Source organism: Grampus griseus (assembly GCF_964374135.1).
Source record: "Grampus griseus genome assembly, chromosome: X".
NCBI lineage: Eukaryota > Metazoa > Chordata > Mammalia > Artiodactyla > Delphinidae > Grampus > Grampus griseus.
Window position 1 is genome coordinate 31,047,671 of NC_138999.1, and position 13,888 is coordinate 31,061,558.

The following is a 13,888-nucleotide window of genomic DNA, read 5'->3' on the forward strand; positions in this document are numbered from 1 at the left end:
TATCTTCCAGATGAGTTATCCATTCTTCTTCATTATTTAGTTTGCTATTCGTTGCCTTTAGCTAGGATTTATTTCAGCAATTGAGTTGTCTAATTTTGATTGGCTCCTCTTTATAGCTTCTAGTTCCTTGTTCCAGTGATCTGCATTTCCATTGATAATCTTTTCTAATTCTTTAGCATTTTTATTACCTCCGTTTTGAACTCAGCATGTGGTAGACTGGTGAAGTCTATTTGATTGTTTGTTCTTTCAGGGTATTTCTCTTAGTCTTTTAATTGGGAATAGTTACTCTGCTTTTTAATTTAACTTATATTTCTTTGACTCTATGAATTGAGGAAAAACATTTATCTACTGTGGTCTTTTTTTTTTTTTGGCCACACCACACGCAGCTTACGGGATCTCAGTTCCCCGACCAGGGATTGAACCCGGGCCACAGCAGTGAAAGTGTTGAATCCTAACCACTAGACCACCAGGGAACTCCCTACTGTGGTCTTGAAGGGCTGTTTTTATGTGGGAGCATCTCTATGTAGACTGTGTGAGTCTGAAATATTTGGTGTGAGAACTGTTTTTGGTATGGACGCCTCCCATGTCTTTCCTTATCATGTGCTGGCCATTGTCCCCTTGATAGGGGTGTTTATTGTTGTGGTTATTAGAACCTGTACTGGATATTCGGTGGAGCCTCCTCTTTGCTCTGTGCTTGTCACAGCCCTGTTGGGGACAGGATCTGCTTCCCAGTTCTTGAAGTAGAAGCCCCAGATCCAGTTCTAAGCTACAGTTGAGGTAAGCAGGACTGGAGCACTCCCACTGAGAAAGGAGCTGCTGCATATTCCTCCGCAGGAGCTGTCTACAGGGACATGTGCCTCTGTGATATCACCTGCCACCTGGTGTGTGCATCCACAAAGTCCACTGTTGCTGTGGGAGTGCTGGTAATTGGCTCAGGTATGTGTACACTCCCAAAGTCTACTGGTGGGAAAACCCACTGAAACCACGCCCCTGAAGCCACCAGGGGAGCTCTAGTAGTCGGCTGGTATTTCAGCCCCACTTCCACACGTGCACTCCCAAAACCCGCTGCTGTCAGAACCATGCCCTGATGTGAGAATGCTGACAGTGAGACTGCTGTGGTGGATCCATGCCCCTCCCTTCACACGTTGATAATTGGACTTCTGTGACAGACCCATGCTGTGTCCTCTTGTACCCTCAGTTTCAGCCCAGACCACACTCCCAGCCCTTCAGTCTGTCTCCATGCAGCCAAACTGAGTCCTCTCCCCAGGTTTGTCCAGTGAGGCCTGAGTTTCAGCACCCAGCTGTTTTGAACACGAACAGGCTTCCAGTGAAGCCTGAGTTTCAGCACCCAGGCATGTGTTTTGGTCTGGGAAGTGTGGCAATGTGGCAAGGACTGTCGGTACTGGTCTCTTTGTACACTGCCTGGCCAGAAGCCACCTCTCATACTGTCCTCTTAAGCCTCTGAAGCTCCCTATCTATCCCTGCAGACCTCCCAGCCAGTGAAGGAGGTTCCCAGGGTGAGGGGACCTTTCCTCTTTCACAGCTCCTTCCCAGGGGCACAGGTCCCATCCCAATTCTTTCTTTTTTTCTTTTATCCTACCCAATTACATGGGGATCTTTCTTGCAGCTTTGGTTGTATGAAATCCTCTGCCAGCTTTCAGTAAGTATTCTGTAAGAATTGTTCAATGCGTCGATATATTTTTGATGTATTTGTGGGAGGAGGTGAGATTCATGCCCTTCTACTTCACCATCTTGATCTCCTCCCAAAGTATGGGTTAATTTAATTAATTTTATATCCCAGATTATATGCAAAATGGTGAAATATACTACTTCATTGAAATATTTGGAATAGGTTTACTATAATCTATGATGAATTCTTAATGGACTTTGTAAAGCAAAATTCTTAAAAGTGATGGGAAGATTTCAGAAGATGCTAATGACTATTGCTGTGGTGACGTTTGACGTCAAGCACACTAGAAGCTGAGGAATGAGCCAGTGGACTCTTCCATCACAGTATGTTTTGTTGCAGTGGCAGTGAATCATGGAGTCAAGCAGAGCTCCAACTTTATGCCAAGTTTATGCCTTTTAAGAATTTCCTTTCTACTTGCTAATAGTATTTAGATTCAGTCTGCTATCTTTGCACTTCTTTCTTTGCTCTGGTTCTCTACACCTTTTATACCAGGTGTGGACTGTGCCCTCAAACAATCTTTGGTTCTCCCATTCTTACCTAGTTCAGTTCCTCAGTTCTCTGGTATCTTCCTGCTCATCCTGCTCAATACGCCATGTAACTTTGTTCCGAGTCACCCATATCTTCCCACTTAAGCTTGAACTGCTATTTCCTCAAACATTTCCTCAGTCCTCTCGAAAATATAATCTGTTTTCTACCCTTCCAGACTCAAAAGAAGGCAAACAGGATATGCATGGACCTTCATAGATAATTTCAGACCATTATTCTTCCACTGTCATTCATCAAAGACTTTAGAAATTCATAACCTGAGATTATCCCTTTCTTTATCATGTGTTTACTTCTCTACCACTCATTTTTTTAAAAAACACAAAATCCAAGCCCAGAATCAAGGTTTTCCTTGACTTGTCTCTTGCCATCATCCTTGGAAATTCAAGATAATGTAGTAATAAAAATTTCTGACAAGTCGCCTTGATAATTAACATGGATCTCATGGCCAGCTATTCTAAAACTGCCCTTAAATCTCCTACTTATTTGATCTGTTTCATTGATGCCATGGAACTTATCTAGTCTAGGCTGACCTTACCCTCCCATTGATTTTTTCATAATTCCTACAAAATGGTAAGGAAGTCACAAATAGGGGTTAGCCCTAAAATTTGGGGTGCTCTAACTGCCCTTTTTACTCCTGCTTAGCCATATTTTATCAATCTCATATTGCCCTAACATGGCATTTTCCAAAGGGCTCTTCACATCTTTCCCTAAGGCCCTTTAGTTCCCAAGTGCCATCTCTTCTCATCATGTTGAAGAAATGGTTTTGCTACCTATTTTCTGTAGTAATTACAGATATGCAAGATTTTGTACGTGAATGTTTACCTGGCCTTAACTCTGGACAGTTGGTTTAAAGAATAAGAAGTTCCCTTCATACACACACACGTTTCCACAGACTAGACCTGATCTCTCTCAGCATGGGTTGCATTAACCCCCAAGCTGGTGGACCTCTGAGAAACTCTGAAAACCTTGGGGAAATATTTATACTCATATTTGTATCCTCAATCCAGTTTATGTCCTTTGAATTATTTAACTTATGTGAAAGTAAAACAAACTTGGTTTAAGTAATCATTTTGAGAGTCTTTATAACTGGATTAGTGTTTGTAGGCTGGCCTGGCATACAAGTCCTACCAAATATACTTTTATTTATTTATTTGTTTGTTTGTTTGTTTGTTTGCCTCTGCCCCTATTTGTCCATATCTGTCCTCACCACTCTTGTCCATGACTTTGTGACTTCATGGCTAGACTACTGAAAACATCTACCATATCGATTCCATAAACTCAAAATAGTTTCTCTCTAATGTTAGACTGCTATATTAACTTCTGGAAAAATATTTTTATGTTATACTGCCACATAAAAATTTCCTATGACTCCTCACTATTCGTTGAATGATGCAAAAAATCACTGACACAAGCCTACCTTTACAGCCCCAACTCCCCAAGTTTCCCAAAGGCTCAGTGTCCCGGTTAATTGGGAAAACTCCATATTCTGAGAATTTGCTTTGTCGTCCACCTTCCCTGAATTTATAACCACATCCAAGTTTACGTATAAATGTACTACTCATTCTCTAAGTCTCAGTTACGATGGTAGCTTTTTTAGATAGTCTTTCCCTAATAGTCTAACTAAAAGAGATTCATCATCTTATGGATTCTTAACATTTATCACTTCTATGGTACTTGCCTTTTTCTAGGGAGCTTCAACAGAACAGTACTCTAAAGGACTCTTGGCCACTTATTCTGGTGCATAAAAACAATATTTGGACTTTAACAAATATTCAGGCAAGTGGGGATGAAGAGACAGCACTCACCCGGAATTTGCTGCTAGATGTGTGTTTCTCACATTACAAGTTTGCCTCTGTTAACTTTGACCAGCCTTTGATCTCAGTCCCTAAGGCTCTTTCAAGGTTATATGTTTTATTGCATTACTCACCTAACCAACTTGCTTTCCTCTGAAGCCATCAGTGCTTTAATCCAAAGGAAACATGGACATTTTAAGATCTCTAGAAGCTTGTTGGAGAAGTAGATTTATACAAAGATGTTTTGGTAACACTGATATACCTACTTAAGACAGGCTGTAATATTGGCTGGCCAGAAAAGCTCGGTAGTTTGGCACTTGAACTCTCTATTTAGAAATATAGTAATATAGTTTACTGGAGCATGAGCATCCCTGAGAAGCATTTGTTATATTTCTTTAGTTAGCATAAGATAAAAAAATTGCATTACTATTGGAATATTCGAAGTCAGCTCAACCACTGATGCCTGGGGGAAAAGTAACCTGTGAAACTGAGGCTGAGAGAGGGCAAGTAAATTGTTTCAAATTATATAACTAGTATTTCGCTCCAAGGTCAGTGCTTTGAAATCTTTGTGATAAATCAAATACAGCATAGTATCCTTTCTTATATGCTTAGGTGTTTTCTTTTTACTCTGATGAATTAGTAATAATAACAGCAGCAACAACAATAATAACATTGAATTAGCATTTATCATGGTCCAGACGCTGGCTTAAGTGCATTAAGTATATCATCACATGTTCTTCATTGAACAATCCCTGTCCCCATATGAGAAAACGGACTTGTCCCAGGGATAGTAAGTGCTGGTGCTCAGGTTTGAACCTTTTCCTGCTCTGTTCTGCTTTACTGTCTGCCAAGCAAAAGGAAACATCCTGCTGTTAGCTTTTATGAAGTTAATGTTCTCCTTGTTTGCTCTCTCATTACATTATAAACTTGACGCAAATTTAAAAGGAGAACAGTTACATTACTAATATTTCAACTTTATTAGGTTTCACATATTAGGTTTAACTATCTTCGAAATAAATTGCTTTGTTCTCTCATAAGGTCAAGATTAATGATCTGTTAATTTGAAAATTATTATTTTATCTGCTTTTGTTGAGCAAAATGTTATACGTATTGTGGAATGTTATTTTAAGTATGTCGTTTTTTGCACATAATTACTCTTAATTAAAAAATTTACCTTTAACCAAAATTCATGAGTATATTTTCCTGTATGCAGTTTCATCCAATTAGAGTAGTACAGGAAACACTAAACATGAGCACCATACTCAAATTTTGCTTCAGTGTGTGCGTTTCATTTTAAAGAAAAAATTTACGGTGTTATGAAATTCACCATGCGATGACATTGCCCTGTGTTTAAAATTAAGCATATAGTTAAATGTAGTCAGATAAGATAAAGAAAACATGTTTCTCTCGAAGAGGAAGAATAGAAAATGTTATTAAATAGGTACACTAGAAGGGGTGTTTGAAAACTCCAAACAACATTTCCTTCCTCACCAAATATGATCTTTTTTCATCGTCACACTCTTGAGTTTCTTCGTATTCTTCTTCCTAATTGCAGGATGCGCATCACTCAGTTTGCCATCTTCAGTTCTTAGTTCCTTCTTTCCCTAGAGAGAATATGGAGAATTATTGCGTACCTTTATTGCCCCTGGATTAACCTATCATAATTATACAGTTTAGTTTCTTGAAAGTGCTTAAAGTTCAATATGTCTGACTTCTTTTTAATCTCCCATCTGTGCAGCAAAATCTTGGCAATTGCTGTTTTCTCAGACACAATTTCTGATTCCCACCATTTGTCCTCATTGTACATTTTGGCATGTCTAGTGCCAAACACAGACTCTGGCACATATAAGGACTCACCAACATTAATTGAATGAAAGAATAAATAATGAATGAATGAATAGTTGATTTTCAGCATTTTAGCACTGCATTCAGAAATTTCTGCCCCCTGGTCTGATCTTTGTTATACAATTTTCTAATTGGACTGTGGCCCCAAAGGATCCTCCAGCACCTATAAGATAAACCCTTTCTACAATTTCCCAGTGACTTCGGCATTGATCTCCCCCACCCCGCCACTGTCCTACTTTATCTTCACCATAATATCTTAGGAGATTTTACTTTTCCTCCACTCCAGATTCTTGTTTTCCCTCTTATATCTATGCAAACTATACTTTTGAGTATAGCACATAAATAATTTAAAACGCTGGTTTAATCCAACTGAGAGCAGGAGACAAGAACAATTTAATGATCTATTTTTATTAAAGTGTGCTATTATTTATTTTAAGGAGAAACTCTGTCTTCAAGTCTCACTTCTAGACCACTCACAGGATGTCCAGTCTCTGCAGACATGAGTGTATGTATTCTTTCCTCCAAATATATCTTAACTAATACAGAATTTATATCCAGTATGTATCCAGAGATACTCAAATGAAGTTCTTCCTCCTTGATAGTTTTTTATATTTTGTATTATCTAATTCCATACTAAGCAAGGAAACTGTCAAAGAATTTATGGCAAGAAGCCAGTAAGCCTCCTCCATTTAAGTAACTGTTATTCACCATCCTGAAGCACTCAGAAACATGCATACTTGTTAAGCCCAGCTAAGCTGCTGAGCTGAAATATGTTAAATCTTGGATGATAGAGAATGAAGCATATAAATTTGGTCATAAAAAGTGCTTTGTTCACTTTCCAGTTTTCTTCAAGTCTAAGTCTACAACAGACTATCTGAATGTCTCAGATTACTGAATAATGATCCCTTTCCTTTAACGAACATGGAATTTGCCAGAGGGAGCGGAGCATGTTGCTAAAAAGGGTAGAAGGTGTAACAGCTGGACAACATAACTATAAAAAGTTATCTTGCTCTACTGAAGACTTTTTTGTTACCCTGCTGTTTATCCATGGAGAGCTTTCCTGTTTCTTTAAGGCCCTGGAGCTGGTTAGGCAGGCTATCCTTTGTTTCATTTATCTATGCTGGTCTTTTCCTTTCAAGCAATGTCACTTTTCTCTGAAGGTTTCCATTTTTCTAATCTTAATGAAATCAGAGCATAGTTATAAAAACCTTCTCAACCCTAAGGTAGGATACAGTATAAAAGCATAATACAAATTTCACTATTGCACTTATCTTTCCATTTGTTGCCAATATACGTAAGTAATCAATACATAACAGCAAATAAGAAAAAAGTGTCCTAAGGCTTAATTCCATGTAAGGAAATTCTCCAGAAAACTAGAAAAACAAGTCAAGCATATCAGCCAGACAAGTAGCATGACAATGAAACTAAATGGATATGATTTTAATTCACTACTGTGAGAAGCATTTAACAAATCAAATTTTAAAGATGGCACCTTTGTTTTCAAATGCACTGAAGTCTATGTGTCAAGAAAATAAGTCACTCCTGCAAGAATATTAAGTATGTTAAATCCTTTGTAAGACAAATTGAGGGTTTCTGTGTGTTTATGTTTTATATATGTACTATATTTTATCACAAATTAATTACATTATACACATTAATTATACATTATATAGCACATATTATATATGATGTGCTGCTATATACATATTCCACATTATAATTTTATATTATATACTAAAACACATTGGCAGTGGACCATAGTTGAAATTCATACTGTGTCTAATCAAAACCCCAAGACTCTCAGCTGGCTATGGGGCAAAGAAAGAGTTACTCTCAAAGATTGTCAGAATATTGCTATTTTTATTCCATCCTACTCAAGTATAAATATAATTTTAGGATATAATTTTCTCTTGGCAAAAAAGGACTCCAGGTACATTTTGTCATCTTTGTTCACTGATTACTTTCATTCTCAGAGAAGTATTTGGGTTGTGGCAATCTCATTAGAGCAAATCAGGAGAAAGAATTGTTTGATCAAAATGTGTTGTTTTATTAGTAGAAATCTAGGGGAAAAATGCCTGATTTTTCTTGTGCTTGAACAGATTGAAAAAAACATTCAGAATAGGAAATTTAAATAAAATGAAATGTTTAGAATAGGAAATTTAAACAACTCAACAGGAATTATTAATGTTATCAAAGACAAAGAATCACTAGCTTTTTCATAGTATACAAAAATAGAAATGTACAAGTTCAAGTATAAAGTCTCTGTCAAAAGCTTTATGTTATACACTATTTCCTTTTCCCTGAAAATATTCATTTCCTAATGATATGGAATCTGAAAGTGAAAGCCAACGATCTTCTTAAGTGTACATTTTCCAACTCATGAAATGTTCGTGAGCAGAGACCCAAAGGAATGCACAATGCCAGCCCCCTCCGTTACAAGTCCATAAAGAAATCCATCATAATAGTGGAATTCATGGAAAAGATGGTTCTGTCTTTGACGATGTATTGATAAAACAATATTTCTTTTCTTAAAATCCAAAATAATTTGATTCACATAAAAAACATAAGTAGGAAGATTTTCATATGTTATAAATCAGAAGCCACTTCTGGGTTAAGAGGTTCATCAGCCAGTATCCACATCCCCTCAGATGTAAAATAGCAAAGGTAGAAACTATTTTGATCCTTCGAAGCTTGGAAGTTTTTCCTGGCCACATTGTGCCACCATACCATCATCTCTTTTAGGGACATGTTTTCTCAAAGTTCTTTCCAATTCTGATCTGTAGCAGATGTCATCCATGCCCTGCCATGTCCTTTCACATTTAAATCTTCCCTGTAGGTCAGTGGCTTCATGAAAAACTGCTCCTTTCTCCTTGAGGGCTTTCTCTGTTCTCAGGAGGGTGCTCAGTCCTCACAGGCCTCAGGCCAGAAGTTGCAGTTAAAGCCCGTAGGAGCAGTCCTCAACCAATGATGGATGGAAATTGGTGGAAAAATAACCCATCTTCCTTGCCCTTTGGTTGGAATAACTCTGAGGTGAATTATTCCAGAGGTCCACAATGGGAATAAGCCCCAGCTGCCCACGGTGGTAACCTGCTCATTAACACCCATTGAATTAGTCTCTTCTCTTCACTCTTAGTACAGAATGTCTACCAGTTCACATGGCGGAATAAACTTTTATTGTATTAAGCTCTTTATATTTCAAATTTTGTCTATTATATCATTTAGCAGTCACTTTTTCTGGCTAAAACACAGCTACTCTTTCTGGTGTTAGGCTTATTTAATATTTTAATTACTAAGGTAACTGTAAATACATTCTTGTTGCAAGAAATTCTAACAATTGTCTCCCTTTACAATTGTAAATTCTAACAATTGTCTCCCTCAAAAATTCTGTTCCTTCCTCAAAGGTAAACACATTTAACATCTGAAATATATTAATTTAAAGCTCATTCTAGTTATTTGGTTTTTCATACATAGATATGCCATAAAAATATGTTGTGCTGTTTTTCACATACATGGGTTCACTGATCCTTTTTATTGTTTCAGTATCCAAACCAATGTATACTTTTATCTCAGACACAGTAGCTTTACCTCTTCACATTCATTCTGAATCTTCTCGTATCTTCTGTGTCTCCAACCCACTTAATTTTTATGTTTATTGGGCATATGAAATATAGTTACGATAACTGTTTCAATGTCCTTGTCTATGCATTTTATCACGTGTATCATTTCCAGGTCAGTTTTGATTGCTTAATTTTTTCCTAATTATTGGTTATATATTCCTGCTTCTTTGCATGCCTGGCGATATGTGATTGGATGCCAGACCTTGTGCAATTGTGATTTTGCCTTGTTTACACTTGTCCAGAACAAATGCACAGTTTTTTTTTTATTTCAATATATCAGTATTCTTAAGCTCTGTTTTGTAGTGAATATTAAGTTACTTAGAAACAAAATAATCTTGTCAGTTCTTGCTTTCCAGCTTTGTTAGTTGGGACTAGAAGAGCATGAACCGTGGCTTACCTCACCTCACTTCTGAGTACTCTCCCTGATGCCCCATGAATGATAAGGGTTTATCACTTTGACAGGAAGTACTCCCTGCCCTGTGTGGGCTCCACAGTTCTTTCTCTGTGCAGCTCTCTCCTCTCTGGTACTCTTTCTTAGGAGCTCTAGCTGCATCGTCCTCTCACCACTCTCAGCTTTATCTTACCAACTCAGAGATACCACAGGCTCCACTTGAGCTCCAGGCAGCAAGCTGGGGTAATTACAGGCTCAGATCCATTCTTTCTCATGTCTCAGGGATCACTGTTTTCATGGTCTGAAGTCCAGTATATTGAATAATGTTGTCATGTATTTTATCTATTTTTTAAAATTGTTTCAGACAAGTGGGAAAATCCAGTCCCAGTTACTCCATTTTCAGCATACTAGAAGTTGTAAAAGTCATAAGTAAGATCTAAATTGTTGCAGCACACAAATGTCATGAAAAAGTAAACCAGCATTCCAAACACATTAAAATTAAAATTGGAATATGAAAGACTGTGGCAAACACACAAACACATATACCTATATAATTTTAGCCTTTTGAGAATTTTATGTAAATGAAATTATAGAGTAGATAAGGTTGACCTTTAAGATTGGCTTTTTTCATTCAGCATTATTTCTGAAGATTGATTCCCATTGTAATATGTATGTTTGTCCCCTTCTTTTTTGTTGTGGTATAATATGAATCACTGTCTTTTATCAATTCCTCATCATAGGTTGTTTGGCTTGCTTCTGCTTTTTGGCTATTACAAAGCTTCTATAAAAATTCAGATGCTGTTTTTTTTTGTGTGAGTGTAAGTTTTCATTTCTCCATGAAAATATCCAGAAGGGGCCTTTTCAGACTTAAGTAATAAGTTAGTTTTATCAGAAACATCCAAATGGTTTTCCAAAGAGCCTAGCTCATTTTGCATTCCCAAATCAATGTATGAGAGATCTGATAGCTCCACAACCTCACCAGGACTTGGTATTTTTAGTATTGTCTTTTTTAGCCATTCTAATAGATATGTAGTGGCATCTCATAGCAGTTTAAATTTACATTTTCTTTAAATGTAATGATGTTTAATGTATTCTTATCTCCTTATTTGGCAGCCATAAATCCTCTTTGGTAAGCATGTATTCAAGTTTTATGCCAATTTTCTAACCGAACTCTGTCTATTACTGTTGAGTTTAGAGAGTTCTTTCTATTTAGGGAACAAGCCCTTTTTCAGATATGTGATTTGCAAATATTTCTCGCAGCCTTTGTATGGTAATTTCTTTTTCTTATCATTGCTGTTCACAGAGCAAAAAATGTTTTAAATTTGATTAAGTCTAATATAGTGGGATGAATTGGGAGATTGGGATTGACATATATACACTAATAGACAACTAATAAGAACCTGCTGCATAAAAAAATAAATAAAATTCCAAAGTTCAAAAAAAATAAGTCTAATATAGATAGGTTTGATTTTATGGATTAAAGTCAGGTGTGAGAACTTTTCACAATAGATGGACCGGGCATGCTATGCAATTGTGGTGAGTCTGTAATCTACAATAGAAGAGAGAAGACAAGATAGATTAGAGGGAACATTTTAAAGTTCCCCCTTAGTTATTCCATGTGTGACTTGGTTCAGTGGATTTCTGTTGCTTCACTGCAGGAATCTGAGGTGGTACCTGAAACCACAGCTGCCATCAACCATCAGTAAGGTCATTTCAGTAAAGCATAAAAGTTTGAGTTGCTTGAGGCGGTATGACTCCGGAGTGTACAATAACCACCTAAAGCCTCTTTAATGGGTGAGAACTGGCCATTATTTTTATTTTAATAAAATGTAAAGAATAGACTAGGAATAGAATTGAGGATATCAGAGTAAATCGCACACAATAAGGCTAGGTCTTTTTTTATGAAACTCAGATAATGTATGTATACATACACACACAAACTCTTGTTAGACGTTGCTTAATAGTTTATATATATTCTCATTATGAAGGATGGTAAAAAAAAAAAAAAAAAGTCACTACACTAGACAATGCAATGTAAGGTAATGCCCAAAATTTAGGGGCTCACAAAATCCTGACTATCAGATTCTTCCGTATAGTAAGTACATCTTTAAGAACTGAAGGTCCTCAAGAGGCTAATTCTACAGGGTAAATGGAAGGAATAGATCAGCCTGTTTTTTCTCTGACAGCCCATCCTCCATTCTAAGGCTCCTACCCTGTGCTGCAGCTCCTCCATTGTGCTTAGATCCTGATCCATTTTGTGTAAGAGTTGGGCAAAAGTCTCAGAGCAGGCAGGAAGGTAATATTATCAACAGAATAAACTAATTAAGGAGCCGGAATTCCAAATAGAGATATAGACCACCATGAGAAAGATCTGAAAGGACCACGTGCTCCAGAACTTGGGTAGCAAGGAGCAGAGATCTGTTCCTGCTTTCAATCTGGAGAGGCTGTGGGCTGCTCCAGAAGCTGTAGGCTTCCTAGATATAGCTGAAGTGACATGTAGAGTTTGGGGGGCGGGGGCGGGTTTCAGACTACCACTGTAGCTGAAGAAGAGTCCCACTCTTCTGGCTCTTATCTTTTCAAGGGTATTCCCCAGACTTACCTGTTTTGGGGACACCTGTGATTCTCCAGGGCCCTCCGAGAGCCCCCATCCACCATCACTACTGCTGTAGCTGTATCATGCACAAGAAGCAATAAAGGAGCTAACAGAGTCAAGAAAAGGAAAATTCTAGCACTTCATAGGCCCTGCCTGACAATAAGTGCTTGTGTGCAGACCCTGTATCTAACAAGGTGACTTTTTTAGTGTCGTTTCTGTTGCTCATTGATAAAATGAAAGCGCCCATCACAAAGACACATATGCTAACGAATGTCAACAACAGGACCACTTCCCTGAAATCAGGATAGCTTCTGAGTAGATGGAACTGGGTTTTATCACTGATTTGAAGAAAGTTGTCTCCATGGAGTGCTTCCATGCCCTTATTAGCAAAATGGACCTCACCTTTGATAGGAAACTGAGTAATGACAAGGACGTGCCCAAGGCCGGCCACTAGATTACTAAGGACAACTGAGTCACTGAGGAGGAAATCTGGGAAGAGATTAATGTAATGAAGGTATGTGTTGAGAGGAATCACTTCTCTACTAAGAGCCCATGAATCTCATCTGATTCATGGATGGAAGAAAATACCTGATACGCTGGAAGATTCTCAGCAGTGATCTGCATGCTGTTGAATACGTGTGGATTCCAACAGTCCATGCCGAAATCAACACAATGAAAGTCTTGGTATTTTCCACCAGGGCCCATGTTATAGTCCCCACTGCACTCCTTTCCTGATATGAAGAGGCTCTAAGAGATGAGGAGGGGAAATCCCAAGGCAAAATTGCAGCCAGGGTTGGCTCTACTGCCATATAGTCAGTGTACATTACAGGGCAAAGTTCAACAGCTTCTCCTGAGGCAGACTTTTCATTTAGTGTTTAAATACTAAGGTCAATACTCTTAAGTAGCTGAGGTCCAGCATAGGGCTGGAGGAAAATTTTATGTCATTTTTGTATTCCTGATTTATGTGGTAACTTGGAGTTTTTCCTTCCTTCCTTCCTTTCTTTTCACACTTCCTCCCTTTCTTCCTTTTCTCCTCTCTCTCTCCATCCCTACTTCCCATGTAGCCTTGCTTTCTTCTTTCATTTATTTTTCAAGTGCTGTTCTTTTTATACATGTTTAAATAGCTTTAGAACCTATGTTTATGTATAATTTTGGTTGAATATTTACTGCTTTGTATCAAGATTGAGTAGGACTTTTGTGACTGTAAAACGATGTTTGCAATCCAGAACAGGGTAACCTGGTATTGCAGTCCATGTTTCTTAGGAAATCTGAAAGAACTCAGTAGTAAAATCATTTACCCCAAGAAATTGATGCAAATAAATTAAATGTTGGTCAATTCTTGTCTTTCCTAATGCTTTTTACTGTCATTTTGTAAAACCAAAGGTATCTATTTGTATTTAGTTATAAAGAATA